The sequence below is a fragment of the Erigeron canadensis genome, chromosome 3, assembly GCF_010389155.1.
Source record: "Erigeron canadensis isolate Cc75 chromosome 3, C_canadensis_v1, whole genome shotgun sequence".
Classification (NCBI taxonomy): domain Eukaryota; kingdom Viridiplantae; phylum Streptophyta; class Magnoliopsida; order Asterales; family Asteraceae; genus Erigeron; species Erigeron canadensis.
In genome coordinates, this window is record NC_057763.1 from 41,773,023 (window position 1) to 41,783,657 (window position 10,635).

Here is a 10,635-nt window from a genome sequence, read left to right on the forward strand (position 1 = left end):
TGGAATTCTTAGTTGACAAATTTAAATATTTAAATTAACTTTATTTTTTTATATTAATTTCATTGTAATTTTTAATTTATTTAGTCATGGTTTTATAAAGCTAACAATTGTGGATTTATAATTTATATGATTATTTAAATGATTTTATTAGATATATATTTTTTGTTTAAGTAGTTTTTCAATATAAACTTAATTACAAGTTTTAAATAATTTGTCAATTTTTTTATGAGTTATTATTATGTTGTGTTGTATAGTCTTATTATAAGATTAATTTATTTTAGTTTTTTAAGCTAATGATTATCATAATTATATTTTTCAAAATCCTACAACGTACATATGAATTATTAAGTCTAAGGTAAAAAATACATTTAGAAATAATATTGATCCGCTTGTATTTTTTCCATAAAGAAATTTGTGAATGAATACATAAAGTATTTGATTTTTTACCAACAGTTTTATCCATCTCAAATGACTTATTGTTTATGTAAGTTGGTTTATTTATTTGTTCAGCACTAATTTATTGATTATCTATACTATCTTATAATAATTATCACCTTCTCTCTCATAAAAGTGTTAGATGAAAAATTATCATTTTACCCTTTATAAATTTATTTACATCATTAATCCTTTATCTTCTAAATTATATCTACTATCACTTTACATCGATTACATTTACACAAACTACTTACACAGTTGCACCCACCATGAACAACACCACTACGGCCACCGTCACCACCGCCAATCATCGTCACCACTAAACCGCCGCCGCATCGCGCGGATACAATGCTATTAGTAATAGGAATAATAATGTGGTTTATGTTGTGCATGATATATTTGTTGACCCATTTGATTTTATTGGTATAATTTTTTATCATTTTATTATTTACAATGTTAATTTTAAATTATATAATACATCTATCAATTCTATTTTAATATCATTTTCATTGCCAGAAAATGTCTAAGCACCTCGCGTATATGATATCAACAACATTTTAGCTACAAAATTGAATTGCAATATGTTAATTGCATATACTAGTCTACTAGATGAATGACCAATATTACCTATAGTTACTATTATTAATGATTTAAGAGAAAACGTATACATATAATGTACAGTAAAATAAAAAGTATTTTTAGAATAATATTTTAATATGTACTATGAATACGATTGTATCATATTTTATTTTAGGGTAAATTACAAAAATCATACCTAAGGTTTGTTCGAAACTACTGATAAGCCTCAAATTGTACATGTTTCCCCACACCGAATTAGACGTTTTGTACTAGTTTTATAGCCATTTATACTTGTTTTGTGGTACGTTATGGTATTTGCTAGTTGTTTCAGGCCTACAGCAGGTATATTGCCCCATATGGTAGAAAACAGCTCAGAAATGGTCCATATGCACTAACCGAAGAAGAACGAAGCTGAAACGGCAAAATTCTGCAAGACCTCGCGACGCGAGGAGGGTATCTAGCGACACGAGACAGAGTTTTCAATCCAGTAGCGGCGCGAGTGTCAAGACTAGCGGCGCGAGTTGGGCACTTTCAAAGTCAGAACTTTGGCCTGAAGGAGCTAGCGGCGCGACCCAATACCCTAGCGGCGCGAGTTCTGACTGACATCATCATTTTCTCTCTCCTTGGGTATAAATACCATCCACCACTCTACCCAAACCCTACCCTGGACACTTTAGCTCACATACTTATACTCCAGCCGAATTTCAAAGGTTTTAAAAGAGTTTTTCACTACTCCAACATCATTTTGAAGACTTGAAGATTAATTTTAGCTATTGTTACTCATTGTAGCTCGATTGTAACTTCGGTTTGTATTTGTTCTCTATATTGGGTACATCATGTCTTCATTTCTACTTCAATCTTTAGCTTTTAACATTATGAGGAGCTAAATCCTTATATATCTATGAAGATGAAGTGAAACAATTAGTTATGGTTGCATAGTATTTTGAATTCAAGTTGGTTTTACTTAACATTTTGTTAAGATCTTAATGAAGTGATTTCTTCCACTTAGATTTGTGTTCTTGGTGATATTGGTGTTTTTCAATAGTGGTACTAGTTGAATGCAAGTATTATTTTAGTTGTTTGTCTAGGAACAATTTTTGCTAGGTCATGGTATGATAGTAAAGAATATAAGTTTAATAGAAATTACTTTGTTAAGTGAATTTAACGGTTGGTGGTACCACATTTCTTTCACAAAGATAAAATTGTTATTTAAGTAGTCAAACAAACTAGTTAGTTCAAGGAAGCGTAATAAGGTTGGTGGTACCACTTGTTGCAAGGAATTAAATTGATTAGGTGATTGAGTCGATTTTACAACCGGAGTGCACGCCGGGTGTGTTTTAGTCTTGTCACGATTATTGTCACCAACAATATTGAATTTTGAGCTTAAACCATATGCAACCTAAACTTCTTGTGTAGCGGATTCGACATAGATGGCTTTTTAATTATTTGTTACAACTCAAACTATTTTCGCATACTCTCGATTGACACCGGTTGAGTATTTAATTTATTTTACTTGTCGATTAATTAGCTTTCTGAAACGCAAAGTGACAACTCGGTCACAAACCAAACTTTCTCTTGATTTACATTTTTACAACCTAAGTACAACATTTAGTCCTTGTGTTCGATCCTGGTCTTACCCATTAACTATATTACATACGAACGGGTACACTGCCCGTAAGTGTGTGGTAGGCAGTAAACGGTAGATCTTGTTATAAATTATTAAACTCGATTTCACACATCAAGTTTTTGGCGCCGCTGCCGGGGACTAATTTTTCGTACTTGTGGTTGAAATTTTGTGAATCGATCCTTTTTCGTGCTTTGCACGGAAAAGTTACTTGCTTTATTTTAATTTTAGTTTGCTTCATTGTACCTCAGGTGCTATCAAGGTTTCCATTTGTTGTGTTGTGATCGCAGGTTATTCTCAGGAAGTGGATAAGCACTAGAGCTTCGGGGAAACCGTTAGTGAAGGCCACATCTAACCCTGACAAACTCAAAAAGCACACCAAACCACAAACATCACACCCGTCATCATCCGCACCCACTTACATAGACACCACTCCTAGACCTAGACCCGACCGCATACCGCACGAGACTTATTACGAGTCGGGAAGTACCGAGTGGGGTTACTATTCTGAAAAAGAAGAACCGACTTCCGATAGAACACCTACTCCACCCGAATCACCAAAACCAAACATCAACATGGCCGGACAACAAAATAATCCACCCGACCTTTTTAACACCAAAATCGAGGACTTACCTCGAACCATACCAACCTCTCGCCAATCCGCCATTGTTAGCCCCGCCATTGATACTTTCACCGTGAAAGGCAACCACTTGCAAATGGTCAAGGATTTGTGTTTTGACGGGAGAAACAAGAGGGATCCTCATGAGCATCTCGACAAGTTTGAGATGATTTGCAACTTGTTCAACTACGGGGAGAACCAAGCTAACAATGTCAAGATGAAGCTTTTTCCTATGTCTCTAGCGGGGGAAGCTCATAAATGGTTAAAAGGGTTAGCACCAAATAGCTTGACCACATGGGAGGCGGTTAGAGAAGCTTTGATTGAAAGATTCTTTCCGGCAAATCGGGAAAGAGAACTTAGGCTTATAATCCGTTCTTTTAGGCAAGATGAGGATGAGTCCATTGTTGAAGCTTGGTTAAGAATGAAAGATCTTTTGTGGGAATGCCCCGGGCATGGGGTAAGTGATACCGAGATTGTTGGCATATTCTTGGATGGAATGAATATGGAAAGTTATGAGAAGATGGTCATGACTTGTGGGGGTAGTACTACTTACAAGACTTCTAGTGAGATTTGGAAGATGTTTGAGGATATGGCTAAGGCTCAAGTTTCGAGGTCTCCTAGTAGGGATCGTAGGGATAAAAGGACACGTAGAGTGGTAGCCCGGGTTGATGGGGGAGAGATGTCCGAGGTAGTTAGCGAGATCAGAGCGCTCTCAAGGCACATGGATGAGAGGTTTTCGATGGTGGAAAACAATTTTGGAGGATTAGAGCGTGATGTTAAGATCATGGCCGGGGGGTGTGTTCATTGTGGTGGACCACATGACGCCGATGAATGTGATCAAATGGTTAGGGAAGACGTAAATTATGTGCACAACCAAAGATCCGATCAATATCAACCGCTTTTCCAACGTGGTGGCAACTACCAAGGTCGTCACCAAGGTAACTCTTCTAATTCTTTTTATAACAATCGTGGTGGCAACTTTCAAAATAGGTGGCAAAAGGATGACAACCAAGGACCGCCTCAACAACAACAACCACCATCACCTCCAAAGATTGATGACAATGGGGAGGACACCCCATCTCTTGCGACCATGATGGCCAAGTTCTTGGATAAGCAAGAAAAAAGGGAGGAGGCTCAAGAGAAGCGAAATGCTTCAATGGAGAACTATTCGAAACTTTTGAATGATAAGATTGGGGGTTTGCATGTAAAGATCGATGAGAGCAACCGAAACAACCATGCCTTGATATCTAATTTAGAAAAGAGGTTGGATAGGATGGGGAACGCTAAAAGGCAGCCGGGTACACTCCCAAGTGACACCCAACAAAACCCAAATCAAAGCCAAGGAGGGTCGTGGAGAAGTGGGGATGACAAGTACAAAGGACCCCAACACCGAAATGAGACGTAAATGCAATAACGACATGGTCCGGTAAGGTAACCACTCCTCCTAAAGGTAATTCTTTTGTTTCTAATGCTTCTCCTAGTGCAGAAAATTTCGATGAAGAATTTGATGATGAAGTGGAGATGGAGTCACCACCGGGTGTGACAACTTCGGTTCCTAAAGCTACATCAATCAAGGAACCCGAAGTCAAGCCATACAAGCCCAAGGTTCCATTTCCTCAACGCTTGAGGAAGGAAAAGCTTCAAGACCAATACAACAAGTTCTTTGATATGATCAAGACGGTGACAATCAATGTCCCACTAGTTGACCTCATTTCGGGCATGCCTAACTATGCCAAATTCATCAAGGAGCTAGTAACGGACAAGAAGAAGCTAGATGAAGCAAAAGCAACCTTTATGAATGAGGAATGCTCGGCGGTGATTAAAAACAAGCTTCCACCAAAGCTTGCCGATCCAGGGAGTTTTCTCATATCTTGTTCTTTTGGTACTAAATTATCTTGCAAAGCTTTAGCCGACCTTGGGGCTAGCATCAACTTGATGCCATATTCAGTTTTTACAAAGCTTTCGTTAGGGCGATTAAGGCCCACTAAAATGAGCATCCGCCTTGCGGATCATTCGTTCCAATACCCGATGGGGGTGGCTGAAAACTTGCAAGTGCAAGTGGGCCAATTTGTTTTTCTTATGGATTTTGTAATTTTAGAGATGGAAGAGGACACCAAGGTGCCCCTCATTTTGGACCGACCATTCTTGTACACCGCGGATGCTATCATTCGGGTGAAGGACAAGGAAATTTCCTTGGGTGTCGGGGATGATAGAATAGTGTTTAAAATTGAAAAAGCTTTGAAACATTCTTATTCTTCTGATGATACTTGTTTTAAGATTGATGTGATAGATGATGCGGTCGAAGTTGAGATGTTGGAGCTCGTAGGTATTGAAGATGACACAAGAGATGAACGATGGGCTAGCATTGGTAAAGCGGATGTTGCTAGTGACCAAGTGGAAGAGATTGCGGAGATCTTGGCTATTAGCATGGATGAAACTCCATTGGATGAAGAGGAGTTTGAAGAAATTGAGGCAATCCCGAGTGGTAAGCTACCTACTTCGCTTGATAATCCTCCAACGGATTTGGAACTCAAGCCATTGCCCGATCATCTAGAATATGCTTACTTGGAAGGTACATCTCTACTCCCCGTTGTTATTTCCTCATCACTTTCGGATGAGGAAAAGACCAAACTCATGACCATTCTAAAGGCCCATAAAAAGGCCTTTGCTTGGAAGACTTCCGATATACCCGGAATTAGTCCCGATTTTTGCAAACACAAGATAAATTTGTTTGAAAATGTAAAACCGGTGATTCAAAGGCAAAGAAGGCTTAACCCAAACATGAAAGATGTCGTAAAAAAGGAAATTGTTAAACTTCTTGATGCGGGTATCATTTTTCCTATATCGGATAGTCCATGGGTTAGTCCGGTACATTGTGTACCAAAGAAAGGAGGTATGACCGTGGTGACTAATGAGAAAAATGAGTTGGTTCCAACTAGAACGGTCACCGGTTGGAGAGTTTGCATTGACTATCGTAGGTTGAATGAGGCGGCCAAAAAGGACCATTTTCCTTTACCCTTTATGGACCAAATGTTTGAAAGGTTGGCGGGTAATGAGTACTTTTGTTTTCTAGATGGTTTTTCCGGTTATTTTCAAATCCCAATTGATCCTAATGATCAAGAGAAAACCACTTTTACTTGTCCTTTTGGAACCTATGCCTATAGTCGCATGCCTTTTGGCTTATGCAATGCACCGGGTACTTTTCAAAGATGCATGTTGGCCATTTTCCAAGATATGATAGAAACTTCCATGGAGGTCTTCATGGATGATTTTTCGGTTTTTGGTGAGTCTTTTGATAGTTGTTTGGGTAATTTGGATAAAATGCTTGATAGGTGTGAAAAAGCACATTTGGTGCTTAATTGGGAAAAATGCCATTTTATGGTCAAAGAGGGTATAGTTTTGGGTCACAAGGTGTCAAGGGCGGGTCTTGAGGTTGACAAAGCCAAAATTGATGTCATGACTAAATTACCTCCACCCACCAATGTGAAGTCGGTAAAAAGTTTTCTAGGTCATGCCGGGTTTTACCGGCGATTTATCAAAGATTTTTCGAAAATTACAAGGCCTATGACTAGATTGTTGGAAAAAGATGTTGATTTTGAGTTTAACGATGAATGTTTAAACGCTTTTTCTCTTTTGAAAGACAAATTGACAAATGATCCAATAATGACTTCACCGAATTGGTCTTTACCTTTTGAACTTATGTGCGATGCTAGTGATTATGCTTTGGGGGCCGTTCTTGGCCAAAGGGAGGAGAAGCACTTTCGTCCAATCTACTTTGCTAGCAAAACCCTAAACCCCGCCCAACAAAACTACACCGTAACCGAGAAGGAACTGTTGGCGGTGGTTTATGCCTTTGATAAGTTTAGACCTTACTTGGTATTGAATAAAACCATTGTGTTCACCGATCATTCGGCCTTGAAGTATTTGTTCAACAAGCAAGATGCCAAACCCCGTTTGCTTCGTTGGGTCTTGCTTTTGCAAGAATTTGATATAGAAATCAAAGACAAAAGTGGGGCTGAAAATGTTGCCGCCGACCACTTGAGTAGGCTCGAAAACCCTCACCTTGAGGAGTTGAAGGAGCATGAGATTAACGATTCTTTTCCCGATGAGTTTTTGATGCAGGTTGAGGACGAAGAGGCACCTTGGTATGCCGATATTGCTAATTACGTATGTGCAGGAATTTTGCCCAAGGGATGGAGTTCGCAACAAAGAAAGAAGTTCTTTTCGGGAATCAAGCATTACTTTTGGGAGGAACCGTATTTATTTAGGGTGTGTGCGGATGGCATGATAAGGAGATGTGCTTGGGGTGGTGAAACTAGAAAGATTTTGGATGAGTGTCACTATGGTCCTACCGGTGGACATTTTATATATTGGTTGCGGTTGACTATGTTTCCAAGTGGGCGGAAGCAAAAGCATTACCCACTAATGATGGCAAGGTGGTGATTGACTTTTTGAAGGGCTTGTTTAGCCGGTTTGGTATGCCAAGGGCGTTGATTAGTGACCGGGGCACACATTTTGCCAACCGTCAATTAGAAAAGGTCTTGAAGAGATATGGGGTCACTCATCGTTTCTCAACTTCTTATCACCCACAAACTAGTGGGCAAGTTGAGAACACGAACCGGGCTTTGAAGAGAATCTTAGAGAAAACGGTTGATGGAAATCCAAAGTCTTGGTCAAAGAAGCTTGATGATGCCTTATGGGCATTTAGAACCGCTTTCAAGACTCCAATTGGCACAACCCCGTATAGGCTACTCTATGGAAAAACTTGTCATCTACCGGTAAAGATCGAGCACAAAGCATTTTGGGCATTGAGGAATTGCAATATGGATTTAGTAGAGGCCGGTGAGTTAAGATTATTACAACTCCATGAACTAGATGAGCTTAGGCATGGTGCGTATGACAACTCATTGATGTACAAGGAGAGGACTAAGGTTTGGCACGATAAGAAGCTTAAGAGGAAGGATTTCAAAGCGGGGGATAAGGTGTTGTTGTTTCTCTTCAAGTTCAAAATCCACCAACCAAAGCTCACATCTAGGTGGAATGGCCCGTTTGTTATCAAGCATGTGTACCCATCCGGATATGTTGAATTATACCGAGAGAATGGAAGCTCTTTCATTGTGAACGGGCATCGTTTGAAGTTGTATAATGAAGAAGAAGTTGGGGAGAGAGCCTTGATCGAGGAGCTCCCACTTTTCACTTGAAGAATGAGGTTTGATCGAGTCAAGCTAATGACTCGTTAAAAAAAATGAAAGCGTTTCGCGGGAGGCATCCCGTGAGTTTTTAAATTTTTGTTGTTGTCAGTAGTTTAGGTATTTTTTGAAGGAGCATGTTGTCAAACCCACTGTTGTCAAAAACTTACACTAACCATACCTATCGTTGACGGTCGTCTATTTGACCGTTAAGTCAAGTCACGTGTCATGCATGTGATGTATCAAAACTGTAATTTCGTGCATACTTTAGGTACTATCCTTGTAATTCACTATAAAAATAATTATTAAGAATTTTAGAGTTTTATTTATACTTCATTTAAGTTGGGTAGATATGACATTTATTATGAAACAATAATTTATATAATAAAAAGTATATCGAGAAAAATAGTTTATACAAGAATGCATTTATTATTAAACATGTCATTATTATTTTGTTATATGTGTATAGTGAATATAACAAGGATGAGAACCATCAAAACCACTAAAATTTTCACTTTATTATTATTATTATTATTATTATTATTATTATTATTATTATTATTTGAACGGCGAGTGGGAAAGTCGTTCCATCGAGCTGAGCAGTGACATCCAAACGGGCAGTATGCTCAGAGTTCGAGGCGCCTTACACCGCTAGTATCCCCAAAGGGAGCCCATTTTACGCTGAAGAGGTAAATGTCCGAGGTCAATGAGGAATATTCGATCCCATGACCTCCATGCCAACATTCCATCTCGTCAAAATACCCAGAAGGTACCCCAGCTGGCCACAATTTTTATTATTATTATTATTAATGTATGATTTATTTTTTTTAATAAAAACCTATTTAAAAAATATAATTCTAAAAAGCAATATAGTTTTTTCTTATGGTTTGTTGACATCCCCCTTAGATTAGATAGGTAAAGCAATATCGAATACTCGTTACGGTTTTAGAATATATCTCAAAGTTAGCAATTTGTAGTATTTTGTATTTAAAGTTCCAGGGTTAATCGTTAGTCTAATCTTATAATTTCTAAGCCTAAACTTGTATCATATGATGACATCCATTTATAGTTTTTTTAGTTTTTATTTTGAAATAGATTATATATATATGTGTGTGTGTGTATGTGTGTGTGTGTTAATTTTAATATAGAATATCTACCCACTTTAATAAATGAAATATAAATATAAATATCTTAATAATTTTTATTAGAGTGAATTACACAAATGATACCTGAAGTATACACGAAATTACGGTTTTGATACTTCACATACACAGCACGTGACTTGACTTAACGGCCAAATTGACAGCCGTCGGTGATAGGTATGGTCAGTGTAAGTTTTTGACAACGATGGGTATGATTCGCGTAATTTTTAAATTTTAGGTATGACCAATGTAGTTTTGAACAAACCTCAGGTATGATTTTTGTAATTTACCCTTTATTTTATGTAATTTGTTTTCGTACATGTTGCATGGTTATAATTTAAAATTAATAATTTCATACCTTGCATCGTACGAGGTATAATCTAGTATTATATAAATAACTCATTTTTATGTCGATTTTTAATGAGGGATTATACCTGTATAAATATAACTATATAAAAAAAATGCAACTATATAAAAAATACAACTATGTAAAAAGATAATTAATAAAAAAAAGCCTAAAAATGCCAAATAAAGATTAAAGATGTAATCAAAACTTTGCTTTATTAATACAATACTAGACTAGTATGATACATGTGTAATCTGACGGTGTTCGTGGCGGTAACGATGTGGCGGTGGGGGACGACTGTTGGCGGTTGGGGGTGCGGCGTCAAGTGGTATAGATAATTGATGTAAGAGTTAATATGATATTTTTAAAGATAAATGACTAATAGTGTAATAATGTATAACTTTATAAGCATTAAGAGTATTTTAGACATTTTTCTCATGTAACTTTCAACATCAGGGCTATTGTTTTTAAAATATTTCCATTTATCACCAACAATCACCCCATCATCTCACTGTTGCCGCCATGATTACGACCACATTTTGCGCGTAACATGCTAGTAATTCTTATAAGTTTATAGATTTCTCTTTGTTTTTTTTTTTACAATTTTTTGTTTTTATTACTTACTTTATAGTTTTGATCTATCCAAAGAATGAATCATGGTTTTTCGCCGCTACCATTGACGACTATCTTATATTGTAGGC